Below are 18,789 nucleotides of genomic sequence, written 5' to 3' on the forward strand. Positions count from 1 at the left end.
AATTGGGAAAAAAAATACCTGCTCTGCCAGAGTTATAATAACTCTGCTACCCTCACGTTCTGTGACACATAAGCAGGGACACAGCACAGTTATTACACTTCTCATGTTCATTGAATATACGCAGTGCTGCCTTTTGGTGGGAAAAAACTGAAAACAAATCTATTTGTCCAGCCTCTGTCCGTCCTAACGCCTGTGGACACGTGTGAGCTGCGTGAAAAACATTGCTAAATCATACGCACCCAGCTACGCTTTACTGCTGGCTTCGCCATTTGCTTTCCTTAATTGGGAAAAAAAATACCTGCTCTGCCAGAGTTATAATAACTCTGCTACCCTCACGTTCTGTGACACATTAGCAGGGACACAGCACAGTTATTAAACTTCTCATGTTCATTGAATATACGCAGTGCTGCCTTTTGGTGGAAAAACAAGTGAAAACAAATCTATTTGTCCAGCCTCTGTCCGTCCTAACGCCTGTGGACACGTGTGAGCTGCGTGAAAAACATTGCTAAATCATACGCACCCAGCTACGCTTTACTGCTGGCTTCGCCATTTGCTTTCCTTAATTGGGAAAAAAAATACCTGCTCTGCCAGAGTTATAATAACTCTGCTACCCTCACGTTCTGTGACACATAAGCAGGGACACAGCACAGTTATTAAACTTAGATTATTCATTCACTAGAGGCAGTGGGGCCTTTCGTTTTCCCAAAAGGGCAAAAATTATATTTGGCCTGCAGTCTTGCGCCAATTTATTTCCTGCCTGTTAAATCAAATCACTGGTAATACAGCATGCTGAGGGGTAGGGGTAGGCCTAGAGGACGTGGACACGGCCGAGGACGCGGAGGGCCAAGTCAGGGTGTGGGCACAGCCCGAGCTCCTGATCCCGGTGTGTCGCAGCCGACTGCTGCGCGATTAGGAGAGAGGCACGTTTCTGGCGTCCCCACATTCATCGCCCAATTAATGGGTCCACGCGGGAGACGGTTATTAGAAAATGAGCAGTGTGAGCAGGTCCTGTCCTGGATGGCAGAAAGTGCTTCGAGCAACCTATCGTCAACACGCAGTTCTGCGCCGTCCACTGCTGCAAATCCGAATCCTCTGTCTGCTGCTCCTCCTTCCTCCCAGCCTCCTCACTCCACTACAATGACACCTGCTCAGGAGCGGGAACACTCCCAGGAACTGTTCTCGGGCCCCTGCTTAGATTGGGCAGCAGCGGTTCCTCTCCCACCAGAGGAGTTTATCGTCACTGATGCCCAACCATTGGAAAGTTCCCGGGGTCCGAGGGAAGAGGCTGGGGACTTCCGCCAACTGTCTCAACAACTTTCTGTGGGTGAGGAGGATGATGACGATCAGACACAGTTGTCTTGCAGTGAGGTAGTAGTAAGGGCAGTAAGTCCAAGGGAGCAGCGCACAGAGGATTCGGAGGAAGAGCAGCAGGACGATGAGGTGACTGACCCCACCTGGTGTGCAACGCTTACTCAGGAGGACAGGTCTTCAGAGGGGGAGTCAAGGGCATCAGCAGGGCAGGTTGCAAGAGGCAGTGCGGTGTCCAGGGGTAGAGGCAGGGCCAGACCGAATAATCCACCAAGTGTTTCCCAAAGCGCCCCCTCGCGCCATGCCACCCTGCAGAGGCCGAGGTGCTCTAAGGTCTGGCAGTTTTTCACAGAGACGCCTGACGACCGACGAACAGTGGTGTGCAACCTTTGTTGCGCAAAGCTCAGCCGGGGAGCCAACACCAACAGCCTCACCACCACCACCATGCGCAGACATATGATGGCCAAGCACCCCACAAGGTGGGACGAAGGCCGTTCACCGCCTCCGGTTTGCACCCCTGCCTCTCCCCCTGTGCCCCAACCTGCCACTGAGATGCAACCCCCCTCTCAGGACACAGGCACTACCGCCTCATGGCCTGCACCCACACCCTCATCTCCGCTGTCCTCGGCCCCATCCAGCAGTGTAGTTCAGCGCACCGTTCAGCCGTCGCTTGCGCAAGTGTTCGAGCGCAATCGCAAGTACGCCACCACGCACCCGCACGCTCAAACGTTAACCGTCCGCATAGCAAAATTCATCAGCCTTGAGATGCTGCCGTATAGGGTTGTGGAAACTGAGTCCTTCAAAAGTATCATGGAGGCGGCGGCCCCGCGCTACTCAGTTCCCAGTCGCCACTACTTTTCCCGATGTGCCGTCCCAGCCCTGCACGACCACGTCTCCTGCAACATTGTGCGCGCCCTCACCAACGCGGTTACTGCCACGGTCCACTTAACTACGGACACGTGGACAAGCACAGGCGGGCAGGGCCACTACATCTCCCTGACGGCACATTGGGTGAATTTAGTGGAGGCTGGGACAGAGTCAGAGCCTGGGACCGCTCACGTCCTACCCACCCCCAGAATTGCGGGCCCCAGCTCGGTGCTGGTATCTGCGGAGGTGTATGCTTCCTCCACTAAAGCACCCTCCTCCTCCTCCTCCTCCTCTGTCTCGCAATCAAGATGTGTTAGCAGCAGCATGTCGCCAACAGTCGGTGTCGCGCGGTGTGGCAGCACAGCGGTGGGCAAGCGTCAGCAGGCCGTGCTGAAACTACTCAGCTTAGGCGATAAGAGGCACACGGCCCACGAACTGCTGCAGGGTCTGACAGAGCAGACCGACCGCTGGCTTGCGCCGCTGAGCCTCCAACCGGGCATGGTCGTGTGTGACAACGGCCGTAACCTGGTGGCGGCTCTGCAGCTCGGCAGCCTCACGCACGTGCCATGCCTGGCCCACGTCTTTAATTTGGTGGTTCAGCGGTTTCTGAAAAGCTACCCACGCTTGTCAGACCTGCTCGTAAAGGCGCGCCGGCTCTGCGCACATTTCCGCAAGTCCCACACGGACGCTGCCACCCTGCGCACCCTGCAACATCACTTTAAGCTGCCAGTGCACCGACTGCTGTGCGACGTGCCCACACGGTGGAACTCTACGCTCCACATGTTGGCCAGGCTCTATGAACAACGTAGAGCTATAGTCGAATACCAACTCCAACATGGGCGGCGCAGTGGGAGTCAGCCTCCTCAATTCCTTTCAGAAGAGTGGGCCTGGTTGGCAGACATCTGCCATGTCCTTGGTAATTTTGAGGAGTCTATCCAGGTGGTGAGCGGCGATGCTACAATCATTAGCGTCACCATTCCTCTGCTATGCATCTTGAGAAATTCCCTGCAAACCATAAAGGCAGCTGCTTTGCGCTCGGAAACGGGGGCGGGGGAAGACAGTATGCCGCTGGATAGTCAGGGCACCCTCCTGTCTATTTCTCAGCGCGTACAGGAGGAGGAGGAGGAGCATGAGGAGGATGAGGAGGAGGGGGAAGAGACAGCTTGGGCCGCTGCTGACGGTACACCGGCTGATTGCCTGTCATCCTTTCAGCGTGTATGGCCTGAGGAGGAGGAGGAGGAGGAGGATCCTGAAAGTGATCTTCCTAGTGAAGACAGCCATGTGTTGCGTACAGGTACCCTGGCACACATGGCTGACTTCATGTTAGGATGCCTTTCTCGTGACCCTCGCGTTGCACGCATTCTGGCCACGACGGATTACTGGGTGTACACACTGCTCGATCCACGGTATAAGGAGAACCTGCCCACTCTGATTCCCGAAGAGGAAAGGGGTTCGAGAGTGTTGCTATACCACAGGACCCTTGCGGACAAGCTGATGGTAAAATTCCCAGCCGACAGCGCTAGTGGCAGAAGGCGCAGTACCGAGGGCAAGGTAGCAGGGGATGTGCGTAGATCGAGCAGCATGTACATCCCAGGCAGTGCAACAGTCTTTAAGGGCCTGGCCAGCTTTATGGCTCCCCACCAAGACTGTGTCACCGCTCCCCAGTCACGGCTGAGTCGGCGGGAGCACTGTAAAAGGATGGTGAGGGAGTACGTAGCGGATCGCACGACCATCCTTGGTGATGCCTCTGCCCCCTACAACTACTGGGTGTCGAAGCTGGACATGTGGCCTGAACTAGCGCTGTATGCCCTGGAGGTGCTTGCTTGTCCTGCGGCTAGCGTCTTGTCGGAGAGGGTGTTTAGTGCGGCTGGGGGAATCATCACAGATAAGCGTAGCCGCTTGTCAACCGACAGTGCCGACAGGCTAACACTCATCAAGATGAACAAAGGCTGGATTTCCCCAGACTTCTGTTCTCCACCAGCGGACAGCAGCGATACGTAAGCAATACGTAGGCTGCACCCGCGGATGGAAGCTACGTTCTCTCTCACCATCCAAAACGGGGACATTTCTGCTTCATCAATCTGTGTCTAATATTCCTCCTCCTCCTCCTGCTCCTCCTCCTGAAACCTCACGTAATCACGCTGAACGGGCAATTTTTCTTAGGGCCACAAGGCTCACTCAAATAATTTTTCAGAACAATTTTTATAAGTTTCAATGCGCTTAAAAGCATTGGAACTTTAACTTGAACCAATTTTTCGTTACACTGGGCTGCCTCCAGGCCTAGTTACCACTTAAGCCACATTAACCAAAGCGATTAATGGGTTTCACCTGCCCTCTTGGCTGGCCATGGCCAATTTTTGGGATGTACATTAGTACTGTTGATACAGCAATTTTTGTGGGCCCTCGCCTACAGTGTAATCAAATTAATTTTTAGGCCACCTGCATTACAGCTGACGTTACCTCAGCTGTGTTGGGCAATGCAATGGGATATTTTTATGTACCGCCGGTGGGTTCCAGGGAGCCACCCATGCTGTAGGTGCACACTGAGTTTTTAATACATCTGTACACTTCTAAAGAACCCGTCTGACTGGGGCATGCAGTGTGGGCCGAAGCCCACCTGTATTACGCACGACATTACTACCTCAGCTGTGTTGGGCAATGCAATGGGATATTTCTATGTACCGCCGGTGGCTTCCTGGCACCCACCCAGGCAGTGGGTCCACAGGGAGTTTAACCTACATGTGTCCACTTGTAAAGAACCCCTGTCTGACTGGGGCATGCAGTGTGGGCCGAAGCCCACCTGCATTAAGCACGACATTACTACCTCAGCTGTGTTGGGCAATGCAATGGGATATTTTTGTGTACCGCCGGTGGGTTCCAGGGAGCCACCCATGCTGTAGGTGCACACTGAGTTTTTAATACATCTGTACACTTCTAAAGAACCCGTCTGACTGGGGCATGCAGTGTGGGCCGAAGCCCACCTGTATTACGCACGACATTACTACCTCAGCTGTGTTGGGCAATGCAATGGGATATTTCTATGTACCGCCGGTGGCTTCCTGGCACCCACCCAGGCAGTGGGTCCACAGGGAGTTTAACCTACATGTGTCCACTTGTAAAGAACCCCAGTCTGACTGGGGCATGCAGTGTGGGCCGAAACCCACCTGCATTAACCCTTTCCAGTCCACTGTGTGACCTGTGAAGACATTAGGGTTTAAGGCTGTACAGCTCCGTTGTTGGGAGACGTCCGTCGGGGTTCTCTTACTGTATATTGCCAGCCTCTCTGCTGTCGGAGCCTATCCTACGTGTCAGCTCATGCAGTACTGGCTTTAGCCAGCATATAGCGCCGTTGTATAACAGCAGAAAAAGAGTAAGCCCCCTAGGAAAACCATATACAAATTGGATTGGAAAGGGTTAAGCACAACATTACTACCTCAGCTGTGTTGGGCAATGCAATGGGATATTTCTATGTACCGCCGGTGGCTTCCTGGCACCCACCCATGCTGTAGGTGCACACGGAGTTTTTACTACATCTGTACACTTATAAAGAACCCCAGTCAGACTGGGGCATGCAGTGTGGGCCGAAGCCCACCTGCATTAAGCACGACATTACTACCTCAGCTGTGTTGGGCAATGCAATGGGATATTTCTGTGTACCGCCGGTGGGTTCCAGGGAGCCACCCATGCTGTGGGTCGACAGGGACTTCACAATAGGGAGTTGTACCTGCCTGTGTCTATGAATTAAAAAGCCCGGTCTGACTGGGGCATGCAGACACCTTGACAGAATGAATAGTGTGTGGCACATAGGTTCCCCATTGCTATGCCCACGTGTGCAGCTCCTGATGGCGGTGGCACAGGATTCTATTTCTCATTGCTTCTGTACAGCATTGTGGGCTATCGCTCCGCCACTTTTAAAGAGGGTCGCTGCCTAGCCGTGCCAACCTCTGCAGTGTGTGCCTGCGGTCCCTCGTCATGGCAGACGCAATTCTAAATAGACATGAGCGTGGTGTGGCATGAGGGCAGCTGAAGGCTGCCCAGGGACACTTTGGTGTGCGCTGTGGGGGGGGAGGGGGGGCGGTTGGGCAGCATGTAACCCAGGAGAAGTGTCAGTGGAGTGTCATGCAGGCAGTGATTGTGCTTTGTTGGAGGTAGTGTGGTGCTTAGCAAAGGTATGCCATGCTAATGAGGGCTTTTCAGAAGTAAAAGTTGTTGGGAGGGGGGGGGGCCCACTCTTGCCGGTATTGTGGCTTAATAGTGGGACCTGTGAACTTGAGATGCAGCCCAACACGTAGCCCCTCGCCTGCCCTATCCGTCACTGTGTCATTCCCATCACTTTCCTGAATTGCCCAGATTTTCACACATGAAAACCTTAGCGAGCATCGGCGAAATACAAAAATGTTCTGGTCGCCCATTGACTTCAATGGGGTTCGTTGTTCGAAACGAACCCTCGAGCATCACGGGAAGTTCGTTCCGAATAACGAACACCCGAACATTTTGGTGTTCGCTCATCTCTAGTTTTAACCCCTTAATGACGCGGCCCATTTTTTTCCCTATTTTCGTCATTTATCCTTTATTTATCCATCAACGTCCCTGTATGAGGGCTTGTTTTTTTGCAGGACGAGTTGTATTTTTCAATGGTGCTATTTAATGTACCATATAATGTACTGAAAAACTTTTTAAAAGTTCTAAGTGAAGTAAAATAAAAAAACAAAAAAGACCTTTCGCCATCTTTCAGTGCGTTTTGTTTCTACGGCGCACAAACTGCAACAAAAACAACATGATAACTTTATTCTATGGGTCAGTACGATTGCTACGATACTAAACTTGTATGTTTTTTTTTACTATACTACTCTTTTTTTTTTTCAAAGACATTTAATTTTTTCAATTGTTTTCTGCGGTCATCTTGTGCGCGCAATATCTTTTTTTTTTCGTCGACATAGTTGAGCGAGGGCTCATTTTTGCGTGATGTTCTGTAGTTTCCGTTAGTACCGATTCGGAATACATACGACTTTTTGATCGCTTTTTTACAATCGCTTACAATTAATAAAACTTTATTGATCTTTTTTTCACTTTTTTTTAAGCCCCCCTGGGGGACTACAACATGCGATGCTTTGATCGCTCCTCCCATGGGGATGGCTTGATGGGCAGTTTCCCAAGGCAGCCCTGGGGTCTTTCATAGGGCTCCCCGCTGCCATGACACCTGCACGGCTTACCCGATCTCAAATGCTGCTGTCAGAATTGAAAACGGCATTTAAGGGCTTAATAGCCGCAATCAGCCGCACGGCCGATTGCAGCTATTGCCCGCGGGTGTTAGCTGTAATAAACAGCTGACGCCTGCACTGTATGAAGAGAAGTTGCCCCGCGACCTCTCTTAATACATACCCTGACGTTCCAGGATGTAAATGTACGTTCTGGAGCGGGAAGGGGTTAATGGTTGCAGTTTCTGTGGCCAATTTTCTGCGCGCAAAATTGCCTGTCTGTTGGAGGCCTAACTGTACTTTTTGTGTGCGCAAAAAAATACGTAACTATGCTTTCAGCCATTGAAATGGCCAATTAGTTTTAGGACTTCAAATGCTCTCTTTACCCATGCAAATGTGCAGAAAAATAGAACATGCTGCGTATTTTTTGGCATGACTGAAATGCACACACAAAATCCGCTCGTGCAAACGAACCCATTGAAATCATTGAATTTTATTCTCTACCTATTGCGCCCGTAAATACACCCGCCTAACTGTTTCTCAATAATTCCAGTTTGGTGGAGCTCATGTTGTAGTATATTAGGTCAGGAGAAACGTCTTGGCCATTTCTCTTCATTTTCCCTCAGTACACAACGATGATACATCACTGCTTAAAGTGAAAGGTATTGAGAGGGTTAATCCTCCTGTGAGAAGACATTGCAAATGCAAGCTGTTAAATCACGAAATAGTTTGAATTTTACATTAACAAATGGGTTAAAAAACACAACTTTATATTTTATTATTAAAATATGTTGCATTTTTTTCTCACTGTTCTTCTTTAGGATGTTTCTCTATAGATTTGTATACTGTATGTCCAGGATGCTTCTCCGAACTCTGTCAACTGTAGCTTTGATTTGTATTCCAATTTTTGTATGAATTATGGAGTGGCCACATGATTATATATATATCTATATATTGTGGCAAGTTGGGGTACAGTTGCCTGCGAATCGCTGACCTCTCACACATAAAAATGGCGCACCACACGTGTAGAAATTTCAGAGACGTGAATTTCTTTAACTGGCACCTGCCAGAGTTTATTGATCATCACCCCAATCACAAACACAGTTCATATAAGCACCCCACCTGGGTGTAGAGTTTAGGGTCGTCTTCCCTGTCAAACTCCTGGTCTGCATTAGACCCTGGGCTAGCAGCCCTTCCAGCTCCACGAATCTGGCTCTCTCTCAACCAACATCTCTCTCAACTTGGGTGTGAGTCCAGGGTTGTCGTCCCTGTCAGACTCTGGCCTTTGCTAGGCCCCCACCCTGCAGCACCTCAACTCTGCTGCGCTGGTCCTCTCCCCACTTGATTATGGCAGGAACTGGCCCTTTTTTAAGTTCCTGCTCCACCCCTTTGTGTTAACCCTCGCACCATAAATCCTGTCTGCAGACCTCTACAGGCCTTTCTGTGTACTGCACTGCTACAATATATAAAGTGAAAGCCCTAACTGACTGACTGACTCACTAACTAACTGACTCGCCACTAATTTTCTATCTTCCCAATGTCGTGCAAACATGAAATTTGGAATGACCACTCTTTAGGTCCTAAATAGGAGAAGTAAAGGGGTCACAACTTGATTATTCAATTTTAAGTGCAAAGATAAGTGACCCCCTATGTAATATAACTAATAATACACATCTCAACCACACAAATATGAAATTTGACACGTCCAGTAAAGGGTTCGCAACTTCACTAATAAATTCTAAGCATAAAAAATCTACAATACTTGAGATAGTTCTTTTCTCAGAAACCTTAATGCCTAAGGAAATGATGTGTATTGAGAAGAATCTACCTAACCTCTACGTGTATATACTGAGGACAATCTAACACTCCTCTATGTGTATATACTAAAAAGAATCTAAGTCACCTCTGTGTGCATTTACTGAGCAGAAGAAAGTGACCATGAACTGCAGGCATGGAGCATGCCTTTAAGGCTTAGAAGGGGCTGCAACCTCCAGTCTGGGGGTAAATTTGAATAAAAATGGGTGTTACCTTTAAAGGTAAAACCTGAGTAGAGTGGGAGAGGTGGCACATTCTGCAGAGGGACATTAGTACATGCAGTCTGAGGAGAATCTAATGCTACTCTGTGTCTATACATATTTTATTTCTTGGTTCCTCTAAAGTAGCCACAACTTCATAAAACACCTGTACCAAATTACCGGGCAAAGCCGGGTATATTGGCTAGTGTCTTATATAAATCAAGTCCAGAAACTGAAAAAGTCCTAACTACTTTTTAATTTCTTACTAATTATTTTGGTGACTGGTCACGGCCAGCAGCATCTACAACCTCCTCCTCCCGCTGTTGGTTGCACCTCCTCTCTGTTTCCCATAGAATGCATACGTGTGGCTGGCCCACCTCTTAAAGGGCCAGCTTTTCCATTACAAGACAATCCAGCAAGCCTCTGGCTATTTTAGACACCCTCTCACTCTAGCAGTCATTAGTCTACTGACTTCTACTCTTCGGATTTCAGTTAATTGTTGCATCACTATAAAACTATTCCTCCTATCGTAACCTTGGCTCTGTTCCACGACCACATCTCTATCTACATCCCAGTACCGCATAACGGAGAACCTTGTTCATGAATCTCCTCTATCCTGACTTCAGCTCTGCTACTTGGCCATGTTTGTCTATACCCTTGGGTACCACATTACAGTAGTTCTGACGCAGTTGCTTCAGTAGCCACATAACCAAGACTATTTCTCGAATAACAGTCTGGGGTTCTCCAGAGTGAAAACCAGATTATGATGACTGTTGAGGTTAACCGATGAAAATGAGATACACATTTGCTGTGGTGATCCTGACTACATGTTGTTTTAATTATGATCATGTGTTCCAACATCATTAGGTCATGACTAAGGTTTTAGATTACGTCTGAACTGTGATAGCAGCTTTGCCCTTTCTGTGTGACCTTTATAGGAATTAATAAAGCTGTGTATTTTATTCTATGTCGAGGATGCTGGACTCATATTTTCCCGTACTGATGGTGCAGCGCTGCACTTCTGTGCGTCTTCTATTGGTGGTGGTGGGCTGGACTGTATCTTTTTAAAAATTTCCCTGGTATTAGGCTGGGGTGAAGATAATGATGAGGAAGAAACAAACCATAAAAGAGAACTGTGGTGGCCCATACCAGTCCATAATTGTTTAATTTTATTCCATGGGCTGTAAGCCAAGTGACAAGACCATGAGAGAATAGAGCAGAGAGGGGTTACCCGATAATACTTTAGAATACCCAGTCACATTTTGCTGTACTTTTTTTTGTCTATGCAGTGTTTTGTACCTCCAAATTTCCAAATGCCTGCCTGATGGAATTGTGAATGATAATTAGGGACTGTATGGGGTAGGTTTCAAAAGAGTACAAAAGTTTTGGGAGTAAAGTCATTTTGATTTTTGATATTTTTCAAAAGAGAATAATTTCGTAAATAATTATGGAAAAGTCTGTATACACAAAGAATGGTAAGAGGTAAGTGAGGTAAAGCCTCAAGAATTGTAACTTTATTTGCAAATATCGACAGCGTCAGCCGAACGAGTGATGGGAACAGGTTTGGTTTTGGTAGCGTTTACTTTATGTAGCCCAACAAACGGTCAAATTCTTGAAATGTGACATGTAGGTTCAGGAAGGAACTATGTATGTTGCAAACAGTGAGAAGGATGTCATTAGCAAACAAGGATATTTTACATTTTGTGTCTCTGATTTATGCTGCCATTATGTCAAGGTGTTGGCAAAGCTTAACTGCCAAATCTCTATGCATGAAGCTAACAGTAAAGAGGAGTGTGGGGCCAGCCCTGTCTGGTGCTATTCTTTATCCGAAATGTCTGTGAATTTGTTTGGGGCAACTTTAGTGCTGCTGAAGGATTAGTGTATGCAGCCTTTAAAACCATCAAGAAGGGGCAGTGATCCCATAGGAATCAAGCATTTTAAACATAAAAGGCCATCCTAAGCGATCAAACACTTTCTCAACATCTAAACTGAGGAAGCCTGAATCGTCTCCTTTATGCACTGCATCAATTAAGGTCACTGCCTTCTATTGTTTCCTTTCAGGCAATGTTTGGTCTCACAGCAGTTTCGTTAGCAGTGAATTGGGTTTCTTGCCTTTTTAATATTATTTTTGTATACAGTACAGCAGAAATGTTTTATACTTTGTGCATGGCCGAATGTTTCTGTTGTTCTCTGGCTCTCACCAAGCACCTCAGTGTAAAGCGAGAAATATGTTGTGTCATCACAAATTCAAGACCATGTGCAATTGCAATCAAAATTATTCAATCCCCATTGCAACTTAAGTTTATTGGCTAAATTTACAAATTTTCAGCTGTTTGTAAGAAACCGATCAAACAATTTAAATAGCTGAGCACAACTAATATATCAAGTGGTTCTCCAAATTGAGCACAAAATGCAACTTTTAACCCCATTTCCGCTCTAGGACGTAAGTTTACGTCCTGGCATTGGGGTACTTCCTGCGACAGGGCGTAAACTTACATCCTGGGGATAGAGCGAGACCATAAGCGATCTTGCGCTATCCGGCAGCGGGAGCCGGCTGTCAGTGATAGCCGGCCTCCTGCTGCAACAGCGGGGGTGCATCGGAAATGCGCCCCCTCCCCCCCCGCTGTTAACCTCTTACCTGCCGCGATCTATGTAGATCGCGGCATGGGAAGGGTTTGCAGAGGTAGCGCGCTGTAATGTTGTTGGGCTCTTGCGATATAATCGCAGAGACCCCGACTGGTTGCCATGGCAACAGGTCGACAAATACCAGCGTCCTGTATTGCCATAGACTGTGATCGCTGTAATAAGCGATAAGGCATTGCAGGAGAGAAGTCCTGCAATGCCTTATCACAGCGATCATCAGTGCTGTGCTGTAAGTCCCCCAGAGGGACACAAATAGTGTAAAAAAAAAATAATAAAAATGTACAAAAAAATTGTAAAAAAAGGTAATAAAACACCTTTTTAAGTGCTTTTTCTCATATTAGCATAAAAAAAAGGTAAAAAAAAGTATTTAAATCCCACATATTTGGCATTGTCATGTCCGTAACAACGTGTACAATAAGCTGCATGGCAAAAAGCGTAAACAGAAATGCTAACTAACTGAGTCTTTTGCCTCCCAAAATATGCAATAAAAGTGATTAAAAAAAGTATGTACTCCAAAATGCTACCAATGAAAACTACAGCTCGTCTTGCAAAAAATAAGCCCTTACATAGTTCCGTACATAGAAAAATAAAACAGTTACAGGACTTTGCAGCAATCTAGAACAAAAAAAAAGATTTCCAAAAATAGGGTTTTTATTGCAGAAAAGTTGAAAAACCGAAAAAAATAAGAATTTTGGTATTGATGTAATCGTACTGGCCCTCAGAAAAGATGGATTGTGTGATTTATGCTGCATGATTAATGCTGTAAAAAAAAAATCTATGGCAGAATTAATGCCAAAACAAATTCTAAAAGTTTTACAATATAGTCTATGTACCCAAAAATGGCACCATCAAAAAGTACAGTTTGCCACGCAAAAAACAAGCCCTTATACGGCTGCGTTGACAGAAAAGGAAAAAAGTTATGGCTTTTGAAAAATGAAAGATGAAAATCTGCCAAAAATCGTTGCGTCCTTAAGCCCAAAATAGGCCATGTCATTAAGGAGTTAATGACTACTGTAGTCTCAAACTTTTTTAACCCCTTCATAACAAGTGTCTTTAGTACTTAGCAGAGCTTTTGCTGTTATGACCTGCTGCAAAACGGATGCATTGACAGACAACAGATTTTGACAGTGGTCCTGAGGAATTTTAGTCCATACCTCATGAGCAACGGCCTCCAGTTCACTAATATTCTGGGTTTGATGCTGCAATCGTCTTATTCCAATCCCACCAAAAGCTTTCTATGGGGTTCGAGTCAGGTAGCTGTGACAGCCCCTCCATAATCTTCCAGGACTTCTTCTCAAACCAAGCTTTAGTGGACTTTGAGGTATATCAGATCATTGTCCTGTTCGAAAATCTAATGACACTCAAGTTTCAGCTTCCAAACAGAAGGCATGATGATCTCTCCTAGGATTTCCTGATAGCTGATTGAATCAATCTTGAGCAGCACACTGCAGTTTTCCAGTGCCAGAGGAAGCAAAGTGGTCCCAGAACTTCACCAAGCCACTGTCATGCTTTACTGTAGGTAGGATTTTCTTTTCAGCATATTGGTCTTAAAGGGGTTGTCCCGCGAAACAAAGTTGGGGTAAGCACTTCTGTATGGCCATATTAATGCACTTTGTAATGTACATTGTGCATTAATTATGAGCCAAACAGAAGTTATTCACTTACCTGTTCTGTTGCTAGCGTCCTCGTCTCCATGGTGCCGTCTAATTTTCAGCGTCTAATCGCCAGATTAAACGCGCTTGCGCAGTCCGGTCTTCTTCTTTTCTGAATGGGGCCGCTCGTGCCGGAGAGCGGCTCCTTGTAGCTCCGCCCCGTCACGTGCCGATTCCAGCCAATCAGGAGGCTGGAATCGGCAATGGACCGCACAGAAGACCTGCGGTCCACCGAGGGAGAAGATCCCGGTGGCCATCTTCACCAGGTAAGTAAGAAGTCACCGGAGCGCGGGGATTCAGGTAAGCACTATCCGTTTTTCTTTTTTAACCCCTGCATCGGGTTTGTCTCGCGCCGAACGGGGGGGCTATTGAAAAAAAAAAAACCGTTTCGGCGCGGGACAACCCCTTTAAGCAAATTGAAGCAGTCGAACCCTGTTTTGGGTCAAACTTTGCTAAAAGTTCAGTTCGTAGTGAACCTGAACCTCAGGTGGTTCATCTTGGCCGAACTCCCTAAAATCGCGCCTTCCACATGGCAGAAAGAAGGAGGAGGAAGGATCACATAACCTCAGGGTAGCTCATAATGCCTTGGAAACAGCTCTCCCAACCAATCAGGAGGCAGTAAAAGGCTGAGGTCAGAGCCACTATAAAAGGCTACACATCATAGCTTCAGTAGCCATTTCAGCCAGGGATAGAGGATGGCGTAAGAATATGTGTGTGAGGGACAGATTGTATTGTAAGGTGTACAGAAATTGCATTTAAAGCACTGCATAGAGCATTGTGTCCATTCTGCACACAATCTATTTCATCGCAAGTCTTTTTCAGAAACTTTGTCTTGAATTCTTCTAAAAGTACAGTAGCTGCAGTGCACTGCACGGCATTGGGCATCTGTTCTGCGCACAATCTATAACAACTTAAAGTGTGCAAAAGTAGTGTACAGTAATTGCAATTACAAATTGCACTGTTTTCAAAATTAGAAAGAAAAACGTTTGGTAAAGGAAAGTGGGAAATGGCAGGGTAGAGGAAAAAACACCCTGTGCCAGTAAGGATGTTGGTGCCAGTACCAACACTGTCGGCACAAGCCATGTGCCCAAGCCCAGTAGTAGTAGCAACACCCATGTCCAGGCCCAATGCAAGTAGCAGCAGCCACGTATCTGATAGTAATAGCAGCAGAAGGCCAGGGTTGTCCATTTTCTTCAGTGGACGTATTATTTTGAAAGGTTATATCCATTGTGGACAGGTTGACTCACTCTCGGTCATTTCAGGAAGAAGACTCTAATGTCAATTTAAGCCAGCATTCAGTGGATTCCTACTCTTCTACTTTACAGTTACTTGGCACACTGATAGAGTCATTGGCCTTTTCCTTCAGTCATCTCTGTTTTCGTTGCCCCCTCCTAGTGGGACATGACCTTTTCTCTTAAAAGACAGCACCTCAGGTGCTAAGGATAAGGAAGATACTGAACAACAACATAGTGATGATGATGAGGAGGAAGAGTTCTGTGAGGACAGTCAACTTTTGGAGTGTGTTGCAGAGGTGGTGGAGGTGAAAGCAGTGGTCAAGACACATAGCTGTGGCAGTAGGGATGATGTTAGCCATGGTGGTAGTAGCAGTTATGAAGGTGGATATGGTGAGGGGGGCAAGGAGCCAATGAAACATCAGAGTCCAGGATACATCAGAACAGCCTAAGAGAAGTTGCAGGGATGATGTGGACTATGAGGATTATGTGGTTTTGAACAGGATGTTTGAACAAGATGATGAGGAGGTGATAACATCGTCAGATGAGGAGGATAGTGGAGGCACTGGCGCTTGTAAAGAGCCAAGCTCGAGTATGGCCAGAACTTCAGTAAAATGTGTCAGCTGTAGGCCTGCTGGTATGATCAACTCAGGAGATGGTGATGCCAACACTGCTGATGCCAGTGTAGACTCCAGAAGAAAGGCAGCTAGAGGATGGGCAAGATCAGGTGATGGTGGTAATATAAGCTCATTCCGGTACTCTGTCACTGTGCTGGATCTGGAAGCAGAAAGTAAGGCATCCCTACTGTTTAACCCTTTACATGTAGCAGTCAGTGTGACCGTGGCATGTTAAACGCTGATCACGGGGTCCCGATGGATTGCTATGGCATAGCCTCTGGGTCTGCTAGCTACGGTAGCCTATGAGGCTCAGCCTCTGCTTCATAGGCTTTCTAATGCACTACTATACTGAAGTATAATAGTCTATTGGAAGAATGATAAAAGATGGTGATGTACAAGTCCGCGGTGGTACAAAAATAAAAAGTTAAAAAAGCATTTAAAAATAGTAAACAAATAATTGAAAAACAATAAAAACATCGAAATTCCACCTTTCTGTCTTTACTAATTATAATAATAATTAAAAAAAAAAATCACACGTGTTATCTCACCTTACAAAAAACAGAATAGAAAGTGATCAAAATGTCACATGGCTGAGCAAATGTATAACATCCAGCAAGAACAAAAAAACCTTAAACAGCACTGTTGACAAAAAAAGAAAAATGTTAGGGGTCTTTGAATGCAGCAATAAAAAAAAAACATTTCACAAGTGTGAAAAGTTGCAAAAAACAAAAACTAGATCAATTTGGTATTGGTGTAATTGTAATAGCTGGCAGGATTAATTTAACATATTACTTCTACGGCACGGTGAGTGCCGGTAAAAATATAAATAAAAAAAGATGTCAGAATTGCAGATTTTGTTAATCTAGCCTCTAGAAAAAAATGGAATAAAAAGCAATCAAAATATTATGCTCCCAAAAATTGGATAAATGAAGAATAGAGTTCATCCCACCAAAAACAAGCCCTCATAGCGCTGTCAATGGAAAAAAAAATTTTTTTGGTACAAAAATAGTAAAACATGAAAAAACTCACATTTATTTTGAACACGTATATTAGTGTAATGCCGGAAGACAACAGCAGGCAGCCATAAACAGCAATTAAAGGGGTCCATGCTGAACGTTTGTACCAGGATCGATGAGCCTTTAGCTCAGTTAGTATCCTTTACCGTCATTGATCTGAGTGGGTGAGTGTCATGAATCACACACTCCTGCTATAACCAATAGTCACGGATGACAATTTATGGATCCGAAAGTCACTGACCTGTGACGTCGACACCTGGGGCAGACTTATAAGGCTGATTTAGTTCTAGCTCCCCGGATCCTGCACTAGCACAAGATGGAGCCCAAATCCCACTCTGCAAGGCCGTGTTCCCAAACCTGCCTCGCTGTCATCACTGACCATTTCAGACAGGTAGGTCAGCCACCACACACACACACACGCAATCACCCCACTTCGGAGTTATGGATACCTTAAAGCGTTCAAGGAACACTACTAAAGTTGAAACCTTTATTCTACAAAAGGAGTTAGCATTGCTTAGATAAACATGTTTCCGATAGTCCTGATAGGTGGGGAGCCACCGTAGAAATGAGTATGGACAGACCGCAACTTAGGTGCCACTCTGGGAGTTTGACCAATTGGGTAGGGGACCTTCTTGGGTTTAAAGCCTCCTCAGAACCACATCCCACCGGTCTTCTTCTGACATCAAGGGGTGGGTTGAGTATATGTGTGAATCATCTGGATGGAACCATGATTTAACATTTTGGCCATATTTCCCCAGGAGGCACTCCAATAGGGAAGGTATGGATGCCATGTTTAATATCAGGAATTCACCAACCCGTGGATAACAAACATGATAAGCAGCCGATGATCAGCTACATATACAGACAATTCTGTGGGTTCTAGGGATCTTGATGGGAGTTGTGGCACCAGGTCTGTAGCACCCTCACAGGGCTCCAAAAATGCAATTGCTGTTGGGTTGGTGGGACCTTTGAGCGACCCATAATCTTTATTATAAAATTCTCCTTTGATAAAAGAGACTATCAAGGCATGGGGCCAAAGTGTCTCTTTGGAATAAAATATGGGACAAATGCTTGGTGGGGAGGGGGTAATTAACATCCCCTTGTCAGGGCAGGGGCTTAGCCGCTGAGACAGAAAGACACACATCGCTGGGCTTCGCCATTAGACCTCTGGTTTGGTGTATTTCCCGCTAGTGGAGAACCGCCAGAGGTGCTCCGGTGATCCCTCACGGCCCCCAGGAAAGAAAGACATAGCGTAGAGGCGGCTTACCGGGCCCAGAACACAGCAGCTATGGAGAGGAGCAGGCGGCTTGCGATGTTCGGTGCAGCCGGGAGCTGAAGTGAAGGCCCGGATCCGGGAGGTGAGCGGCGCCTCACTAGGCATCAAACACCCGGCGGAAGAAGTGGCGGTCGGAGGTCCCAACGGAACTGGCGGATGAGGGAAGAGCCGGAGACTGACACCACGGCTCCAGCAGTGGGAGGCGTCGGTAAGCAGGCGTGCAGGCGATAAACAGCCTGGAGGCTCCCCACAGGCGGCATACATACAGTGGCCTGGGCCTGACACGGTGGCCATTAACCCCGAGCGCTGCGCCCAGCCAATATAAATAGACTTAAAAGCGCAGGCCAAGAAACAAGTCCCAGCGGGAGCACAACCCTGATTTCCACCCTCGGTCTCATTGCCCTGTGGCCTATCTCTCCATCTGAGCACTGAGCGGAGACCAAAGGTCAAGGCTTGCCGCTGAGACACGGGCGGCCCAGGCACAGGGCTATTCTGGCACTGATTAACCCTGCAGGAGCAGGGACACTTCCACCTCTGCTGCATCAAGCTAACAAGAGATCTGGGAGCATGAGGCCCGAGATGGGAGACTAAACAACCAAAATGTAACGGGAGACACCGAGGCCTTTATTTCTTAAACTTGCAGACTGGATGAACTAACACGTAGTCGCTTAACATTGAGATAACAGCTTTCAGCGGAGCGACACAGCTCATAACCACAGAATGGTGAAAATTGGAAAGGACAGGAACAAAAAGCACGTAGATACCCCAAAAACCAACAAAAGTCAGGCAGAGATGGACAAATACCTTAAAAAAAAACACAGCTCCCCAGCAGCGCAAAGACAGAGAACTTCTCAAGAAAACTTCACCGAACAAAATACAGAGGACTCAGATATAGACAGTGCCTCAATTGCCTCAGAACACAACGAGGACACAGACAGAGGCCCGCTATCACGCTTTTTCCTCAA

The sequence above is a fragment of the Eleutherodactylus coqui genome, chromosome 5, assembly GCF_035609145.1.
Source record: "Eleutherodactylus coqui strain aEleCoq1 chromosome 5, aEleCoq1.hap1, whole genome shotgun sequence".
Classification (NCBI taxonomy): Eukaryota; Metazoa; Chordata; class Amphibia; order Anura; family Eleutherodactylidae; genus Eleutherodactylus; species Eleutherodactylus coqui.